The sequence below is a fragment of the Zootoca vivipara genome, chromosome 11, assembly GCF_963506605.1.
Source record: "Zootoca vivipara chromosome 11, rZooViv1.1, whole genome shotgun sequence".
Taxonomy (NCBI): domain Eukaryota; kingdom Metazoa; phylum Chordata; class Lepidosauria; order Squamata; family Lacertidae; genus Zootoca; species Zootoca vivipara.
The window spans coordinates 15,230,373-15,250,603 of NC_083286.1; the positions used below are offsets into that span (position 1 = coordinate 15,230,373).

Here is a 20,231-nt window from a genome sequence, read left to right on the forward strand (position 1 = left end):
GGCTCCGCTCCAAAAACAATTGTGTGGAAAGTAAGTGGCTTTAAAGAGCTGGACTTTGGCGTGGTGGCCCCGATCCAGACATTTATGCAGCAGCAGATTGTATGCAAACTATTCTTCTGGCATAGCAAATTAGGCGCTGGCAACTTTGACAAGCACTGATCCCACCCAAGAGTGGGAATTTTGGAGTGATTGAAACAAGCCTTCCCATGCCACCAGGATGTGATTGGAGTTATCATCTGTCTCCATGGTGGTGGGCGGGGGGGGGGGGACTTCTGAGTCCTGAGTATGCTTGGGTATTACCCAATTGAGCACCTTCACCCATGGGACCCAATTGAGGAGGTGATCTACAGGTGCACAGATTACAATTCTTGGTGAGAAATGAATGTGTTGAGGCATCCTCTCTCTCTCTGGGAGAGTTCTGCTTCTGGTTGTGAGCTAAGGTACCTGCCTCATATCAGCCATAAGAGGATGAGCCACCACTGGGGATAAAAAAGAGTTATGTTAATTTTCAGTGATATTTTTCTAGAAAAGGGGGTGCCAGAACTCACTCTAAATACCTCCCTTTTTCTCTTATAATGGCAATGGCGTCCAGTTGAGAGGTGCCGGAACTGAGCTCCGGCTGAAAAAGCCCTGGTTATTTTAAAATCTACAAGACAACTACAAAGAAAGTGGTTTGCCCTATAGGTAAATGTAAAGGACCCCTGGATGGTCAAGTCCAGTCAAAGGCAACTATGGGGTTGCAGCACTCATTCACTTTCAGGCCAAGGGAGCCGGCATTTGTCCACAGACAGCTTTCCGGGTCATGTGGCCAGCAGGACTAAACTGCTTCTGACACAACAGGACACTGTGACGGAAGCCAGAGCGCACGGAAGCACTGTTTACCTTCCCGCCATAGTGGTACCTATTTATCTACTCACACTGGTGTGCTTTCAATCTGCTAGGTTGGCAGGAGCTGGAACAGAGCAACAGGAGCTCACCCCTTCACACAGATTTGAACCACCGACCTTGGCAAGCCCAAGAGGCTCAGTGGTTTAGACCACATGCCACCTTCTCCCACAGGAAGTGGTATTGCCCACCAAAGAATCTGCAGAGCTAACAGCTAAAATAAGAGAAATAAGTAAAAGGAGAAAAGAGAAAATAAAATAAGAGAAGATCCTAATGGTGAACGTTTTGTGGAAGAATGGAAGGCTTTCTCGGACTATTTCGAACCGCCGACCTTCCGATCGGCAAGCCCAAGAGAGGCTCAATGGTGTAGACCGCAGCGCCACACGGAGACGGAGGGGTTAACAGGCAGGTGTGTGGCGCCAGCTGCATCCGCATCTACCTGGAGCATCTTTCCGGCGCTCTTACCTGGACGCTTTTCCCGGTTCGCTACCTCTCTGTGGCCACTAGGGGTCCTCCCCGCCGCCCTTTGTCCTCCTAACGCGGCTTCCCCCCCTCCCGGTTCCCTTTCCCAGCGCAGCGAAGAAGGCAAGAGGCGGCGGCTGTCAATCAGGAGAGGTGGCCCCTCCCCGCACACCCCCCACCCACCCACCCCGCCTGGGCTGCCTCTCTCTTTCCAGCGCAAGCAAATAGGTCCATGAATTGCCGGCGCAGGGGGCGGACTCGGCTGCTCGCCTGCCTGCCTGCCCGTCCCCGGATCCCGCAAGGGCAAGAGACGCGGCCGCCCGGCGCCTCCCATGCCGGGGAAGCTGCGCCTTGAGAAGCGGGACCCCTCCGGAGAAGGAAAGAAGAAGAAGAAGAAAAGGGTGAGTGGACCCCCCCCTCTCTCTCTCTAGCCCGGCTGGACCGGTGGGGACGTGGAGTCTTCCATCAGGTCCGCGCGTGATTCCCTTCTTCCAGGCAGGAGCTTGCACAGGGACCCCCACCCCACCCCCAGTTTGCAGGGAAGCGCTGGGCTTTTCCCTATTCTCTCCCCCCCCCAAACTTAGTTCATACCAGTCAGAGGGGAGAGGACGATGGTTTTAAGAAGAGGTTGGCGCTGAGCAGCGAGTCTCCTTTTGCAAACCTAAATACAGGAAGCCGTTGAATCGTAGAGTTGGAAGGGATCCCGAGGGTCATCCAGACCGACCCCCTGCAATGCAGGAATCTCAGCCAAAGCGTCCATGACAGATGGCCATCCAACCTCTGCTTAAAAACCTCCAAGGAAGGAGAGCTTTCCAAGAGAATCTATTTCACTGTTGACCAGCTCAGAAAGTTTTTTCCTGAATTACAAAACAAGTCCTGTAACTTGAAGCCATTGGAGTCCTATCTTCCAGAGCAGGAGGAGAAAAAAAGGCCCCGTTCATCATGTTTGTTACCTTTCCCCCCCAGTATTTGCTCATCTGCTTGAGAAACTTCCGTTAAGGTACTTCTGGCAAGATCACAGAGTTGTTGCTCTGCTGAGAGCGATGGACTTTCAAAAATAGGTCTTTAAAATTAGGGACAACAGCATATGGGGAAAAAAGTTGTCATCCTTTCTTGGCAGTAATTTTTGTGGCAGTGTTTGGTTTCTGTTTCCACCACCCAAAGGGCAGAGAATGCCGAGGGAAGCTTCCCTGGTGGTGTTTCAGACTATAATGCAACAATTACCTTGTGTAAAGATGGAAAAAAGCAATTAATGGAGCACACAGAAGGCTATGTGTAATACAGATGTGCAATATAGAGCCTATGTTCTAAATAAACGTGCATGCAAGCCATCTCTAATGCAGGTTGCAGTTGCTGTGCACGTCAGAATTGTGTGTATGTGTGTTTATTACAAATATAACACATGCCATGGTAACTATTTGGTTGTAAACAGAAACTAACAAAAGCTGGCTGGCTTGGACTAAATTTCCACTTGGGCTATCTTTTCTTCCTGTCTTAGAATAGCGAGAGGTGGGAATAGTTTTTCTTAGGGCAAACAAATACTGTACTCAGTAACCACCCTACCCTTAATTTCTTTTCCTCCTATATGCTGGATTTGACAACAGGGGGGCAATTCCAATCACCATCCATGATAGTTGCCCAATGCCTCTTTCTGTATCTCTCGTTTGCAGGCTGTGTTAAGAGATGCTAATTTCTTTGGAGACTGTATACAGTATGTAGTATTTTTTGTTCCCCTTCCTTTGTTTCGGCCAGATGAGGAGCTGCAATGTATGTGAGAGGATTGTAATGCCGAATGCCAAGTCTTGAACTTCCCCTGCGCGGTTGGGGGATGGAGGCCGACTGCCTCAGTGATGTGTACTCTGTGTGTGACCTCCTCTGTGTGCGATTGCGTACAAGTCTGAGTCTGCCTGTGTCCGTGAACTTTACGAGCGCTTGGTTCCAATTCATCCAGTGCAGATTCCACACGGCTTGCTGGTTTACAGCCCACAGTCTGCCAGCGAGCCCATCTGTTAAAACACACTCCAGACAGAGCTCAGGAATCCAGGAAAGAGTCGCAAAAAGAACACTGCTTTTCCTGACTCTTAAAACACAGTATGAAATTAGGCATGTTGGTGAACTTGTGTGTAGCTTTGGAAATGGTGGATTTGAGAACCTGAGTACAACTGAGTTAACATCCTGGCAAATCAAGGGGTTTTGTTGTTGTTTTCTGGTTCCTTGCCAAATTGTTTTTAATGATAGGCTTCAGTGAATGGTTGGTTTGTTTGGGCTATTTTGAGGCTGAGAGGCAATGAAGAGTTATCTAATTAATGGAAAATCTTCACATCTTAGTCTGTGCCAAACCATAGCTAGTTAAGGAAATCTTGCATGCCATTTTCCTTAACTGTTTGTCAATCCAAAGCTGTGCTGTGTCTGTAACAGGAAAAACTATTGCATGTGGTGCTAAAAACAGAGACATTCTGCTGACTCTTGAGGTTTATTGAGAAGTAAGTCCAATAGATTTCGCTAGCACTTACCGTGAAGTAAATATGCTCACAATGGTAACCTGAGAGGAATAAATGCACAGTGATTAAAGTGAGTATTCCACCTCAGTAACTACTGTAAGTGCTTTACCAACAGGTTCTGTGGAAAATTCAGAATCCTTCTAGGTGATGATAAAGGACACATTGCTTGCATGTTCTAGGTTTTGTGTTTGTGTTTTGTGTGTGCACTAGCTGCACAAGAGATAATCCTGTCTTCACGTACTGGAAGGAGGAGCTTTGTGTATAGGAAATATTTGTTTTAAAATATAATTCTATAGACAAGATAGATAGATACCTGTGCTGAACAGATATTGCACAAACTTCAAAAGGTGGAGGAAGAGGATTAAGGCAAAGCACAAACATTGTTTTGTTTTTTATTGTAAGAGAGATATCCAAATCTGTACCGGGAGAGGTTGGACTGATATCTATATGTGGGTCAATAAATGCAGATTCAAGATCAATAAGGTGGAGATTCTTTTGGTAGACGGTTACTCAGTCCAAGAATTGGGGAAACTTCCCTGATTCCAATTAATTCACAACTTTGTCATTTCTCCAAATTCCTTCCAATATGCTTCTATTACCTGCATATTTTCTACCCGCTTTTCAATTATCAGCAAGGCACCACCTGCAAATAAGCTCATTTTCTCTTTTCCTTTATTACCTTTCCCTTTTATTACCTTTCCCTTTTATATTTTCATCGTTTCTAATTACATTGGCTAAAACTTCAATAAGTAATACAAATACAATCGGAGAAATGGGGCATCCTTGTCTTGTACCTCAGGTTTAGTGTTATTTGTTCTGTTAGGCCATCGTTCATTATGGCGCATGCCTTATTCCTTGAATATCATTGGTTTACAGGAGTCAGGGGAAATTCCTGTTCTGGGTGGCATAGAACTCCTCACCCCCAGAGAACAGGTGCATAAGCTGTCACTTGAGGCCCAGGTAGCTTCAGCTGCGAGGACTGCATATGTCCAGCTAGCTATGGCCTTTCCTGTATCAGAGTATTCTGACTGCAGTGGTTCATGCTGTACTAGACTCTTCATCGGACTACAGCAATCCATGGGGCCACCTTGAAGACAGTCCAGAACCTGCCGCTGGTAAATAATGCCACTCCCAGGTTGCTATGAAGAGCAGCAAGATGGGATCATGTGTTACTGATCCAGGCAGATGATTTGTGCTTCCTTGCAAGAGGGGATGGTTCCCGCCTGTTTGAAGGAGGCAGTGGTAAAACCACTCCTCAAGAAACCTTCCCCGGTTTCTAATCTCCCCTTCTTGGGCAAAGTTCTTGAGCAGGTGCTTGTGGACCAAATCCACGCGCTCTTGGAGGAAACTGGTTTTCTACATCCATCTCCATTGCGGTTTAGGCCCAGTTTCAGCACAGAAACTGCTTTGATCACCGTGTCAAGAGAGAGGCAGAGGAAAGGTGTCCCTGTTAATTCTCCTCAACTTCTCAGCGGCGTTCAATACCGTTGACCATGGTATCCTTCTGGAGCGGCTGTCCAAATTATGGGTGGCATCGCTTTGCAGTGGTTCTGGTCCTACTTGAATGGAGGTTTCCAGAGGGCGATGCTTCAGCCCTGTTGAGCCTTCAATGTGAGGTTCCCCAGGGTTCAATTTTATCTCCTATGCTGTTTAACGTCTACATGAAACTGCAGAGTGGGGTTATCCAGAAGTTCGGCGTATGTTGTCAGCAATGACGGCACACAGCTGTACTTCTCCTCCATCTGCAGGTGAAGCAGTGGAAGTGCTGGACCGCAGGGGCGAACAAAGGCTAACCGACGCCCGGGGTGGGGCAAACCGCCAGCTGTGCACGCGTTGCTCTGCTACGTACGACACGTGTGGCATCGCTACGTAGGGCGCATGTGCGCCGTTGCTATGTAGGGCACATAGAATCATAGAATCATAGTTGGAAGAGACCACAAGGGCCATCCAGTCCAACCCCCTGCCAAGCAGAAAACACCATCAAAGCATTCTTGACATATGGCTGTCAAGCCTCTGCTTAAAGACCTCCAAAGAAGGAGACTCCACCACACTTCTTGGCAGCAAATTCCACTGTCGAACAGCTCTTACTGTCAGGAAGTTCTTCCTAATGTTTAGGTGGAATCTTCTTTCTTGTAGTTTGAATCCATTGCTCCGTGTCCGCTTCTCTGGAGCAGCAGAAAACAACCACATGTGCAGTGTCTCTACATACAGCACATGCGTGCGATACCGTGCATGCGTTGTATGTAGCATTTTGCCACTGGCACCGCCTGAGCGCCGTGCAGACAGTGGAAGGATCCTCCGCTTGCGGCTGCAGCCACGAACAGAGGATCCTCCGCATGTGGCTGCGGCGGCGCGATGGCGGCTCACGCCGCCGCGACCAGGGGTGATGGGCCAATCACCCCACGGGGTGCCGCCTTGTCACCCCTCCAAACATGGCACCCGGGGCGCAGCACCCCCCGCTCCCCCTTGCGACGCCACTGCTGGACCGTTGTCTTGCCTTAGTAATGGACTGGATCAGAGCCAGTAAACTGAAGCTCAGTCCAGATAAGACAGAGGCCCTGTTAGTAGGTGGGTTACACTCCCTCTGAAGGAGCAGGTGTGCAGCTTGGGGTAATTCTGGATCCTTTGCAGTCCCTTGAGGGTCAGGGGCACAGATGAGGAGAGGCCCTGCTTGTAGCTCCCTGCTCCTGTCCAGCAGCCCATGGGTCCACACCACAAAACAAGGCCTTCTTAGTGCCAGTACTTTGCTTGAGGAACTCTCTCCCTGTGGAGAATTTGTTGCGCCCCATGTAATTGTCAATTTAAAACATATTTGTTCAGGCCTTTGGTCTGCAATTTGAGTGGAGTTTAATAGTCCCACGTACTGTTGTCTGCTGCGCCGTATTGTTGACGTTGTTTTTAATTATTGTGTTATGCTGACCGTGAGGACGGAATCGTCACTGGCAATTTTTCAAAGAACTAAAGCTGATCTATATCTCACAGCATCGCCTGGTTTTCTGCTGAGCCCTAAATGCATACTAGTAGGTGCTGATTCGCACAGACAAATGTACAATAAGCCATTATGGCAAATTATAATGGATCCAGAGAAATTGCTGGCAAGATCACCTGGCTGTTTTCACTGGAGAAATGGCAGGCGTTAGGTTCAGGAATACCTGACTTGGGCTCACATTTCTCTTCAGTCATGGATATTTGGTCCTAGGTGGCCTTTGACAATTGTGAATTGCCAAGTACCTTGGTCTTGGCTTCCAACCAAGTTGGACCAGGGGTTCATCCAGCCTCAACTCTGATTGCCAGAAGCTTTCTGGCAATAGCCTTTCCTGCTACAGCATTGACAATGCACTGAGGGATAAATCTGAACATGTGAGATAAATGATTGGATTTGAGAATGAATGATGAAATGTATAATGCTGTCCCTGGTGATGGTACTATGTACTAAGGATGACCTTTCTATCACCTATGACAAAAAAAAAGCTAAGTCCCTTGTCCTTGATCTTCATGTGGTTTTCCCAGAAGGGAGAAGTACCTCAGTATAGGACCAGGTATTTGGTTTCATCCATACTTCCCAGCATAGCTGCCAAGTTTTCCCTTTTCTCGCGAGGAAGCCTATTCAGCATAAGGGAAAATCCCTTTAAAAAAGGGATAACTTGGCAGCTATGCTTCCCAGAGCAGTCTAACTAAGAGAGCTGATGCTAGGAAGGACTGGAATCCGTAAGTTCAGGGCTTGTGTTCCACATCTGTCGCCTCTAAATTATACCCCAAATTCATCATCCACCGTTAGCTCTTCTGGAGCCTTCAGCCTGCCTCACAAATGGCCTAGCCATGATTAGGCTAAATAACCAGTGTGAGAGGGAGAAGGAACAGCAGACCCAATACATTTTGCTACTTGAGCTGAAAGGCAACGTGGCAGCCCTCCTTCTGTACACAGAAGCTGACCAGACTGGAAGTTGCATCATGTTTCAACACCGATGACAAGGCAATGTTCTTTGCCACATTGTGGGCACAGGGCAGGCTGTCTGGTATGTGTACACAAACAGTTCCTGGCCACCCCTTCCCTTGTCTCCAGCATTTGCTGCCTGAGGTAGCTGCCTTGCCAGTGCTATAACTATTTTCTATGTGGATGAAGCTTGCAGTTGTTTCCATATCACAGCCAGGGCCGGTGCGTCCATTTAGGCGAACTAGGCAGTTGCCTAGAGTGCGTAAATGGAGGGGGCGCTGGGCAGCCTGCCCCGCAAAATCCCTGGGCCACCGCCGCCCTCCCACGGCGCGCACGCGCTCGCGCTCCTCCTCCTATGGAGGGGATGCTGTGAGCTCCTCAGCGGCGGCTGCAACAAGCGAGCGGTGGCAGTGGCGGCAGCAGCGCCCGTAGCTGAAGCCTCGCGGCAGCCGCTGATAATCTCACAGCGTCCCCTCCATAGGCGGGAGGGCGCTGAGCTCTGCTTTTGGCTTGCGCTCCTCCTGCCTATGGAGGGGACGCAGCGGCGTTGTGCGTGGGCCATGACGCATGTGCCGGGGCAGCAGAAGCTGATTTTGCCTAGGGCGCAAAAAGCCCTAGCACCGGCCCTGATCATAGCTTTCTATCTGAGCTGCCTGCTCCATCCAGCTTCACTTTATTTCTCCTGTGTGTTTGAAGTCTTTATTATAATGATATGCGTTGAATGTCTTTGGAGAACTTCTGATACAGTTTCCAGACCCTACAAGTGTCCCTATTTTCCAGGGACCGTCCTGGTTTTACAGAAGCCGTCTGGGTTTCTGATTTGATCCCAGAATGACCTGCTTTTCCTCAGGACGTACCTATTTTCATCAGAGAAATGTTAGAAGGTATGGAGTTATCTGACCCCCCGAGCCATTTGAAGGCAGCCCTGATTAGGGAAGTTTGTCAACGTTTAATTATGTTTTCATATATGTTGGAAGCAACCCAGAGTGGCTGGGGCAATCCAGTCAGATGGGCAGGGTATAAAGTAGTAAAATTATTATTATGAAATAGGACGTCCCTATTTTCATCGGAGAAATGTTGGAGGGTATGAGTTTCTCGCCTTTATAATAAGCATATAGTTCAAAACACTTCACGGGTATATGGAAGTATCCTGTCTCTGGGGAAACCCAGCCAGATGGGTGGGGTATAAATAAATTGTTGTTGTTGTTGTTGTTGTTGTTGTTGTTGTTGTTGTTGTTGTTGTTGTTGTTGTTATATACTAAAGGAGATATAGCCACAATGCCTAATAGTCATTAATGGTCTTATCTGCCATGAATTTGCCTAATCCCCCTTTGAAACTATCCAAGTTGGCAACCATCATTACACCTTGCGGTATCAAATGCCATAGATTTTTACAGGTAGGTCTGGTGGTCTGACATAGTCGAAACAAAAAAATTAAAAAATATTCCTTCCAGTAGCACCTTAGAGACCAACTAAGTTTGTCATAGGTATGAGCTTTCATGTGCATGCACACTTCTTCAGATATACTGAAACAGAAGTCACCAGACCCTTATGTATAGTCAGAGGGTAGATTTTTGCTAGATATTTGCATAGATTTTTACTATGTGTTAAAGCATCTCTCTGTCCTCTTTCTCGACGTGAAGCACAATGATATTCTCTTCTAACATGTTTCGTCCCTGCATCAACTACAAAGGCCCAAATGTTGCAATCTCCCCTCAGCCAGTCAGCATTTTCAGAGGACTATCCGCCATGACCCCAAGGTATTGATCTCTGTCAGTCACTGAAGGTTCATGCCTGTTAATGTATATGTGAATTTAGGAGTTTTTGCCCCAGCATGCATCACTTCGCATTTGCTTACATTGAACTATTAATGTTTAATCCTTACAACCAGGGAATTTTTTTGGCTGGATCTCACCGGAACTCAATTCCAGCAACTCTCAGGTGGGCACCATTGCCATTATAAGAGAACAAGGGAGTTGTTCATGGTGAGTTCCAGCATCTCTTTTTCTATAAAAAATTAGCCCTGCTTACAACCACCCCTTAAGATACTTCCTGTGGCAATCATTCTCCCCAAAACCGCGTGTTCTGTTAAATCCCCCCACTCCGCCCCGACCCATTCATCCTCCCCAAAGGCACGGCCCTTCCCCACTCAGCGCCCCCGTTCCTCCTTTACCCCATGAATATCCTTATATATACTAGTAACTATATATTATACATAATACATATATGCTTTATGTACGTATCATTATTTACCATACGAGTATTATTTAAGTATTATAACCTATTAATCTGATTTAAGAACGTTTATTGTATATCGTGCATTTATGTATTACCTCATGGATATCCACTAATCACTACCCTTCTTTATCTTACATTCAGACATTACCTGAAATATTTCTCTTCAACACGGAAGTGTATTTTATACCCGGTTATTTATTGATCTGGCTTCTCACGTGAGAATCATCAACCCCTGTCTGTAAGGCCCCTCTCCCTAGTATCACGTCCATAACTTGAGGTTGCACCACTTTCTCACTTTTTCCAAGGCCTCTGGTTGTTAGGTCAGGACCATTCTACTCTCCATCACCACTTTCTCACCTTTTCCAAGGCCTCTGGTTAATGGGTTAGTTACCCTCATACCCTTGCTCATAGCATAACTGGTTTTCCTGGTGGCTGGTATTTTTTATTTCTCTTTCCCTTCAGACCTCATCTCAAGTGCTCCTACCGATCCGGTTTCTAGCCTGGAGTAACAGTGCAATGGACTTCGCGCAAGCTACCCCAGACGTCACAACACCTCTCTCTCTCTGGTCCCCCCCCCCGGCTGCGTGACATCATCTTCCTCCCGTGTGATGGCACCCGTCACCCCGACCCCTCTCTCTCTTCCATCCACACACCCCATGTGCATCTTGGGAAGGGCCTGGTTTGTTCCCCTGGCTGGGCAATGCCATGTTATTGTGATGTCACAGATAGTCTGTAGCCAATAGCAGCAGATGGTAATACAACTAACGTTGAAAGAAGGTTTTTCTAAAACAGAAGGTCACAGGTGAGACATCTATATAATCTAGGTATATAAAAACACTTGTGTACAGTGTGGCAACGTTGTGTCAAATTTTCAAAGCAATCGGTCAAGCACTTTCGGAGATTATCGATTTTGGACAAGGTCATCTTTACACACACACACACACACACACACACACACACACATATATATATATATATATATGAGGAGGAAGGGCAGGCTGAGAGACAGACAGATAGACAGAGAGGGGGGGGTTACTCAAGGCCACCGAATTTTGACAGAGGCAAGACTAAAACTCGTGGCTTCCTGCTTCCAAGCTCCGCTTCTCAGCCGTTATACTACAGTAACTGAAAGCAGCCCGAGTGAATTAGATTTGAGGGACACGTGTGCTGTTAGACCCCTGCGAGTGAGGAGAATTGGGTCTTTAAAATAGAACTCTGACTGCTTGCTAGTTCTTCATGGCTGCTCTGATGACAGCTGAGGCAGAAGCCATCAGCCTCATCTGTCATCCGACACAGAAATGATGAGCCTGTGATGCTGCCCTTGAATAATGTTATGCCGAGTGAAGCATGCCCAAGAACGGGGACCGGACCGGACTCCAAATTCATTTAGTCTTGGAAGCTGCAGCTTTCCAGCAGTGCTGAAATGAACGGGGTCTTTCCTAATAAAATTTGAACAGTCTGCAGCGGCAGAGCTTTATGCTCCGCTACCGGGGGCGGAGAGCAGGCGTGCTGTCCCCAGTGACGTGGTGCGTGTTCTGGGGGCGGGGCGCGCCGTGCGCAGGGGCAGGGCGCGTATTTGGGGGGCGGGGCGGGCAGCGGCAATGGCGCCCCTGGGATCGCGTCGCTCGGGGCGCACCGCCCCCACCACCCCTATCTTCCTACGCCCCTGACAGTCTGATTGCTGTTCACCAACACATTCAAACTTGCACCTTGGCAAAAGTTCACCTGTCCTGAAATAATGGCAACTTCAGCATGAAACAGGGATGCGCAGGTCAATGTGCGAAAACATCGGCGCAAAGAGCATTGCTCCTGTAGAAAAAGGCCTGAGTGTTTACACTGGGTTTGTGTGAATATCTGATCAGATCTGGAGATGATTTTTTTAAAAAAGGTATAACTTCAGTAGCCAAAATTCCATATGATCTAGGGTTGCCACATTTCAAAGAGCAAAGAAGAGGACACATTTGCCTACTTGGGACTACCTTTGAAGGTGCCCTGGAAACTACAACTAATCCAGAATGCGGCAGCTAGACTGGTGACCAGGAGTGGTCGCTGAGACTATATTATACCGGTCCTGAGATACCTACATTGCCTCCCATTACATTTCTGAGCACAATTCAAGGTGTTGGTGCTGACCTTTAAAGCCCTAAACAGCCTTGGCCCAGCCATTGAAACTGGGCTGCCGCTGAATTCAGCAACACCACCTGGCTTCTCCCAGCATCCCTGTGTCATCATGCCCATGTCATTGTCCCCTCCCCCCAATCTTCTGCTCAAGTTGGTGCCTCTGACCCATGTTACCAAAGAAGAAGCCACTCCGAAATCATAAACGGCTCAGGACCGCAATACCTCAAGGACCGCCTCTTTCCATACGAACCTATCCGGACCCTGAGATCATCTTCTGAGGCCCTCCCTTGTGTGCCTCCTCCTTGAGAGGTCCGGAGGGTGGCAACACAAGAACAGGGCCTTCTCTGCAGTGGCTCCCTGTCTGTGGAATGCTCTCCCCCAGTGAAGTTCGCCTGGCACCTTCATTATTCACCTTTAGGCGCCAGGTTAAAAAGTTCCTTTTTAACCAGGCCTTTGGTTGACCAGATCCACATCCTATACCCTTTTAAAATACGGCTCTTTTTGTGGGGTGTTATTGGGTTATTGTTTTTCTTTTTCTTTTATATATTGTGATTCTTTTTTGTAAACCACCCTGAGACCTCTGGGTATAGGGCAGTATATAAATTCATTCATTCAATCAATCAATCAATCAATATCATAGGAGGTCTCTGTCCATTGCAATGCTAGGTACTGTACAGGTATTTTAGAAAAATATTTGAGAAGCCCTTCTGTGGATATGTGGAAGCTGCATATGTCAATGCAGGTTTATGTGTTCTCGTCATGTGCTGTGAGTTTCATATTTGGCCGAAAAATAAGTGGAATGAAATATTATTTGGTCACCCATGTAACTAGTAAAAGCACTGCCCAAAATAGACTTGTGTCAGGATAGATGCTATATGACAGCCTTCTTCTTGCTTGTTTAGCAATACTGCAGTAACTACTGTCTTCTAGAAAGTCAACATTAATAGGCAACATCCTGTTTATCTGAAGTAATATTCTTTCACTGGATCTGCCTTTTGACATTTATTAACAGTAAAAACAGCTTGCACAAACAGCTTCCAAATAACTTCTGACAAATAAAAATGAAAATCCCAGATAAATAACACCAGACACCACAACTTGGAGAGATAACTATTACGTTATATCCTCCACTGTTATCTGTAGGCCTAATTTGAGCCAAGGTTTACCAGTAAAAATAACAGTATGTAACATTTGTACAGTGCTCTGAGTGCATTTCGCATGCCATCTCTGCTTGCAGCAACCCTAGTTACAGGTAGGTAGCCGTGTTGGTCTGAGTCGAAGCAAAATAAAGAAATTCCTTCAGTAGCACCTTAAAGACCAACTAAGTTTTTATTTTGGTATGAGCTTTCGTGTGCATGCACACTTCTTCAGATACACTTGAAACAGAAGTCAGTCCCTTATGTATATACAGAGGGTGGGGGGGGTGGGAATGGGTGATGGGCTGATGGGAGTGGTAAACCTGTAGATGGCTGATAACGACTGCTGATGGCTGCAATTGGTCCTGCGGGGGAAAAGCAAGGGCTGAGGCGCTAAAGAAAGCTTGATCATGCATAATGAGATAAGAATCCAATGTCTTTGTTCATCCCAGGTGGCTCCATGGTTTTAAGCTTGGTAATGAGTTCCAATTCAGCAACTTCTCTTTCCAGTCTGTTCCTGAAATTTTTCTGTAATAAAACAGCTGCTTTGAGATCTTGTATAGAATGTCCTGGGATATTGAAGAGTTCTCCTACTGGTTTCTCTGTCTTGTGGTTCCTGATGTCAGATTTATGTCCATTTATCCTTTGGCGTAGGGTTTGGCCTCACAGGGTTTGGCAGCAACCCTGTAAGTCAGTATTATTCCCCATATTGCAGATGGGAGGACTGAGGCAGAAAATGGCACCCATAGCCTACTAGTGAGTTCATGGTCGAGGTGAAATTTTATTGAAGGACCTCCTGATTGGCAGTCCAATTTCTTGGCCACTCTGCTACACCATCTCTGGTTTTTAATACAAGATTCAATCCTGGATCATGTGAAATCAGATGACTAGATATGAGCAGTGTGTGTTGTTGACCTCGCTACTGAGTCACTCACATTCACAACTCTTGTGATCTGGATCAAAAATAGATTCCATACCAAGGAATGTGGCTTCCCATCAGGGTTGAATCCTATCCTTCATTAAAAATAGTGCTAAGCAAGTGTCTGTAAAACTAAAAAAAACAGTAAGCCAGTGGTCTGAGGAAGTCATAAAGGTGAAGAGCGATCCCTCTGGTGAAAAGTCTACATCACAATGGAATGGCAAAGAATTCGGCATCTCCTGAGGGGTGAAAGGTGTTGAAGTTTCCATACCCTCCAATATTTCTCCAAGGAAAATAGGGACGTCCCATTCCATAATGATAATTTTACTCTTTATACCCCACCCAACTGACTGGGTTGCCCCAGCCACTCTGGGCGTCTTCCAACATATATAAATACATAATAAAACACGAAACATTATAAAAAAAAACACACACAACCCTTTACAGGATTCCCTCGGGGGTCAGATAACTCCATACTCTTCAACATTTCTCCAATAAAAATAGGGACGCCCTAAGGAAAAGCGGGACGTTATTGGATCGAATCAGAAACCAGGACAGCTTCTCTAAATCAGGGACGTCCCTGTAAAATAGGGACATTTGGGGGGTCTGAGGTTCCTGTGCACACATTTAAATGAAATTAGTTACACCTATTGCCATACTCTGGGAAATTTAAAAAAGAACTTTGGAAAGCAAATGTCCCCTTTAAAAGGCAATTATATGCATCTTTGTCTTAAAATCATTGTTCCGCACCAAATATTCAAATACACAATTTCATACAAATGTTGTGTCTGCTGATCCTAGACGTTTAAAAAAGAAAAGAAATAACCCGTCTAGTCTTACCTTGGAAGCACCGCGCTTCAGAATTTTAAATAGAAACTATCGTAGGAGACCTTCAGCAGTAAACAAATCCTGGTTTTGCCTTGCAACTAGAAATTTAGCAGTCATAACCACGACATCTTCACCTCTTGGTAATGTGGGCTTTTCTCCTGTTGTTTTCCTAAGAGGCCCACACAATGGCATCCCTGAAAGATCATCTGGATCAGTGCGTCCTGCGCATATTGGGTTCTGTTTCATTTCCCCTCTCCAGTTTGCCCACCAATAAAGCTACTGGATTGCCACCAGAGAAATTTCATTTTTCATTGAAGTGTCAGAAAGGATTTAGGTCCTACTTCTGCAGGGAGCCCAATTTCCATAATGCCGCACTACAGTTTCATTATTCTGATATTGGTTTATTTATGTGGTTCTATTTTGTTATTTTAATTATGATGTTTTTGTACCTTCTCGACCATCATTTGGCGAAGGGCGAAAAGGCAAACTTTAGACATGCTTTAGACTTTAGGCTTTTCTTGTGGCATTCATTGACAAGAAGTATGCACAAAATTATTTTGCTTCACTGTGGTGTATTTCTAGAATATCGATGGAAATTGGAAATTCAGTGCAGAAGTTGGGATGTGATTTTTTTTTGCAAGGCAGCAAGCAGAAGGCAAAGATCAGTATTGTTCTACAGGATTAGCAATCTGTTATATAAATGTCCTGCGGTAATCTTCACAAACAGCAGGGACCCAGGCTGAGTGAGCCTTAGCCATTGCCTGTTACTTTACGATTACTTCCTTCCGATTTTTCAACCCAGAGTAAAGAAATATTATGGAAGTAATAGTGCATAGTGAATCCAGTCTTGGGTGACAGTTCAGCAAAGGAAATGAAACCACAATAAAATTCAAATTCTGTAGGGGAGTTCCCGTAGAAGGGGGGAAGCGTGTTGGCACATAAGGATGTCCTCTTATGTATTTTATTCACCTTATTTGGGTGTTCATTCATATGATTTTAAGAATCGTGTAGAAGGGAGAGAGGGACCATGCTCACTGGCTCACCTGTTTGGGAAATCTGGACTGTGTTAGAATCACTTCTGCCTCTAGTAGTGTTTTCCCCCAATCCACCTCCATCGTGGAAATAGCTGCCAACCACTGCCTGTTTGGTCACCCAGCTGTTTGTTTCTATAATCAAAACCCTAGAAATTAATAAATGGTGGGGTTTTGATTATTTGGGATGTGAAGGGAGAAATCAGAGAATTCCTGGGCTAAGCCTAAGCAAAATGGCCTGGCCAAGCTAGGGCCTTTAAGAAGCCATTGAGGGCCATTTGCAGTGCAAGAGAATTGTCCTTCTCCCCTTGTCCTGAAGTGTCAACAGAGACTGGGGATTGACAGGTTGCCAGGGCAACTGGGTATGAGTTTTTAACAGGCTGTTCTGGGAGGAAGAAGCAGGAACAGAAAATACTGGTATCCATCTTGGGCAGGCTGGCTGAAGGCTGGCTTGGACACCATGGCAGCACTGCTGTGGAGGACAATGAAATGACCATGCTGTGAGATCTGGACTCCCTCCATGCAGACTGAAGGTGAAGAAACCATATTTCTTAAAACTATGACAGTCTCCGCCATGTCTCAATTCTCCAAAGGACCACAGGCCCTGGGTGTCACGGTCTGGTCGGCGGGCGTCAGGACCAGAGGCAAGATGGTGGTGGAGAAGCAGGAACAGGTGCAGGGCTGAGGGTCCAGCAGCAGGCAGTTGCAGGGTCAAGGAGCAAGGCAGAGACGAAGGTCCACGGGGCAAGAAGCAAGGCGAAGGCTCAAGGAACAAGAAGCAAGGCGAAGGTCCAAGGGTCGAGGAGCAAGGCGTCGACAAGGCGAGGGTCCAAGGAACAAGAAGCAAGGTGAAGGTCCAAAGGTCGAGGATTCAGGCGTCAGCAAGGCAAGGGTCCAAGGAACAGTAGGCCAGATGCAACCAGGCAGAGAAAGTGTTGCTGTGGCCAAGAGCTGAAGGGAAAATGCTGGGCTTTTATCCCTCCCAGCTCCTGCCACCAGGTGCAGTGAGATCTCAAGTGGCCCCACCTGGGTGACTACTCCTTGCCTCTCCAGCACAAGCTGAGGACTTCACCTGTGTGGCCATGCCTTGCTTCTCCAGCACAAGCTGAGGCAGGCCCCAGTCCTGCAAAGCACTACAGGCCCCAGAGCCTGACTCCTGCCCATACTCCTGACACTGGGTAAGTGCCTGGAACCCCCTGAGATCTTGCTGCAGCTCAACAGACAGCTGGAGTGGTACCCAACTTTTGTAACACAGCTGCCTCCCACTGCATGTTTGGTCACCCAGATGTTTCTCCCTGTAATCCTGTAATCAAAAATGGAAAGAAGTGGTCACCGCGCTTGTGTAGCGGCACTCGGATTAATTTGCAGTTTGGCAACAAGGAATGCTGTAGCATCTCTTTTATGAAAAATAGCAACTTGACAATAACAATGTCCTCTACAAGGGAAAGCAGCCGGTGTCCCAGAGAGGCAAGAAACAAGCATACACCGTCCTTTCCCTAACCTTGTTGCCAGAAATGGATTGTGTTCTTGCTGAAAGGCAAAGCGGCCCTAGTGATATATTAATGATCTGTTATAAACTATGAGAGCAACTAAATCCATACTTTAAAATTACAACAGAGCAAGAATAGTTGTCCAGTGATACATGTCCTCTATCCTAAGCATTTGTTTGTTGGACGGCAATATCTTAAATCTGAACAAGGAAAATGAATAGGCAAACACTGGCAAATAATTAGACCTTTGTTCTGCTGTTAGAGAAATGCGTATACAGTACAATGGTACCTTGGTTCTCAAACGCCTTGGTACTCAAACGCCTTAGTTCCCAAATGCCGAAAACCCAGAAGTAAGTGTTCCGGGTTTTGAACTTTTTCGGAAGCCAGACATCCGATGTGGCTGCCGGCTATTGTTTCTGGGGCGCCTGCACCAATCAGAAGCTGCGCTGTGGTTTTCGAACATTTCAGAAGTCGAATGGACTTCTGGAATGGATGAAGTTTGGCGCTTTTGTTTTTGCTATTTATTTTGCGTTTTCGTTTTTGAGGCTTTTTCGGTTAATTTGTTCTTCTGACTTTGTGCATGATAATTTTCATCATCTACAATACGGTCCTATCTATTTTTGGATCAATGGTCTTGTTAGATAGCAAAATTGATCCAATAACACCATATTAAAATGCTTACTTTTTAAAAACAGCCACTTGCACAGGGGTCAGCAAACTTTTTTTGGGAGGGGGCTGGTTCACTGTCCCCCAGACCTAGTGGGGGGCCAGACTGCATGCGCAGGAGTGCTTCTCTCTCTCCCCCAGCCCCTCCCCTCCCCCTGCCTACCTCCTCCGCTGTTCTGCCTGCGATTGGGAATCGCCTCTCCTTTTCGGGCCAGCTTTCCCAGGCGCCAGGCACAGGGCCAGCAGGCAAGCCAAGTTCCAGCCCACAGCGCATCCATGATGAGAGGCTGGTGGGCAGGTGGGGAGGCTTCCTATCAAAGCCCAGCCCCGTCTCTCCACAGGGTGGGGAGAAGCCAGGAAGAGGGAGGGAGGAGGGAGGAGATGCCACTGCAGTGAGGGGGAGTGGAAATGCAAAAAATGGTGATCGCGCCAAGCCAAACAGCGATTGCAGCACCATCTGTGGGCCAGATCCAGAGGGCAATTGGGCCGCATCCGGCCCGCGGGCCTTAGTTTGCCGACCCCTGCACTAGCACAACTGGTTTATTTTCTGCTTCCATAACAGCTAAGTTTGTGTGGAATTCAGTGAAAAGCAATCATGAGCTCTAAGCCTCTATTGGCGTTTTCCCAGGTACCGAACAGTTCACAGTAAATCAAGTTCATTGAGGGAGACTGTTTATTCAGAATACTTTTGCAAATGTCTTGACGCATTCGATACGCTCTCCTACGCTCAGGCGAGTTGAAAAACAAAGCTATTAGAACAGAAGCTCGTGTGATTTCTTGGCAGCAGCTGACTGCTGTCAATAAACATGGTATGCCAATACCTGCCATATTAATAATACAAGGGGTGAAGGCAAGAAGAAGAAAAATCTGCCAATTGATAAAATACCAGGCTAAATTGGCTTGTCTATTGAACAGGGCATGCATGCGTTTTCACTTCCTAACTTCTCCGGGTAGCAAAGCAGTACGAATTCATACAAAATGTATAGCATAAGTTTTTGCTTTTTTTAAAAAAAATAGATTCTGGAATGGGCACACATAGCTGGAATATTTCTCAAGTAATCTGAGCAATGCTCTTTGGGTAAAACCACAGCCGGGCATGTGCTGCTCCCCCCCCCCCCCGGTGTGCACACACTGTATTTTGAAAGCTCTTTTATGATGCACGAAAGCAGCTGTTTTGGAGCTGAAATGGCACCAGGCTTTTTAAAACGCTGTTTAAACTAGGTATGCTACAGACTATTTCCATCTGTGCTAGACTGTTTGGTGGAGCTTTGGGAATGATGGTGTTCACCCACATTTTGCAGTGCACATAAACCCCAGTAGAAGATTTAGCTCAGCACCTGGCAGTAGTGGTTTTCGAACATTTCAGAAGTCGAATGGACTTCTGGAATGGATGAAGCTGTGGCTGGTAGTGCCATTAAAATAGTAAAAAGCAAAATGTGTATTTTAAAAACATACCAGTTACCAGGGTCACATCCCTCATTACATTTTCTGGAGAGGCTTTAAGTGTTGTTGTTGTTTAAAAAAATCCCAGTGATTTTGAAATGGAGAGGGTCTTCATTGGATTTTATGAGGAAAAGGTGAGAACAGGTACATGGTAACACAATATTAAGACTAGTGTTCAAACGTAGCCAGGCGCATTTTGCACCTGACTATTGTCCACTTGCGACCAAGTGAAGATGCCTGTTTGCCAGGATGGCATCTGACGTCTCCAATGGCGTTTGAAACTTCCATTGTTCTAGGCACATTTTTTGCGACAGGGAATTTGATTAATGTGAGCCATTTCTGAGCTCTGGGTGCAGTACTGCGTCTGAGATTTCGGATTAAAACTGAAGAGTGGAAGGAAAGGAGGAGCTTTTTCTGCCTCCCCACTTCCAGCCACTCTCCGAAGACCGTAGAAGAGACCCTCTTAAGAATATTAAGGGGGTGACCCAAACTGTATAGACATTAATTCATGTGTGCGACTACAGTGGCAAGAATGCTACTTGCCCCAAACTGGAAAGCAGAGGAAATCCCAGTAAAG

The 20,231-nt window shown here is 46.5% G+C and overlaps 1 protein-coding gene across 5 annotated transcripts in view; it reads left to right on the plus strand.

Moving 5' to 3' along the window:
- The first annotated feature begins 1,537 nt into the window (after positions 1–1,537).
- MARCHF3 (membrane associated ring-CH-type finger 3) overlaps positions 1,538–20,231 on the plus strand; it is a 160,218-nt gene continuing 141,524 nt past the window's right edge. For 3 of the 5 annotated variants that reach the window (XM_035100021.2, XM_060280128.1, XM_035100020.2), the window contains exon 1: positions 1,541–1,748. The gene's annotated coding sequence lies outside the window, so the exon portion shown is untranslated. Of the gene's footprint in view, positions 1,749–10,079; positions 10,823–20,231 lie in introns of those variants that run through there. The other 2 variants (XR_009558314.1, XM_035100024.2) reach the window with 2 other exon arrangements.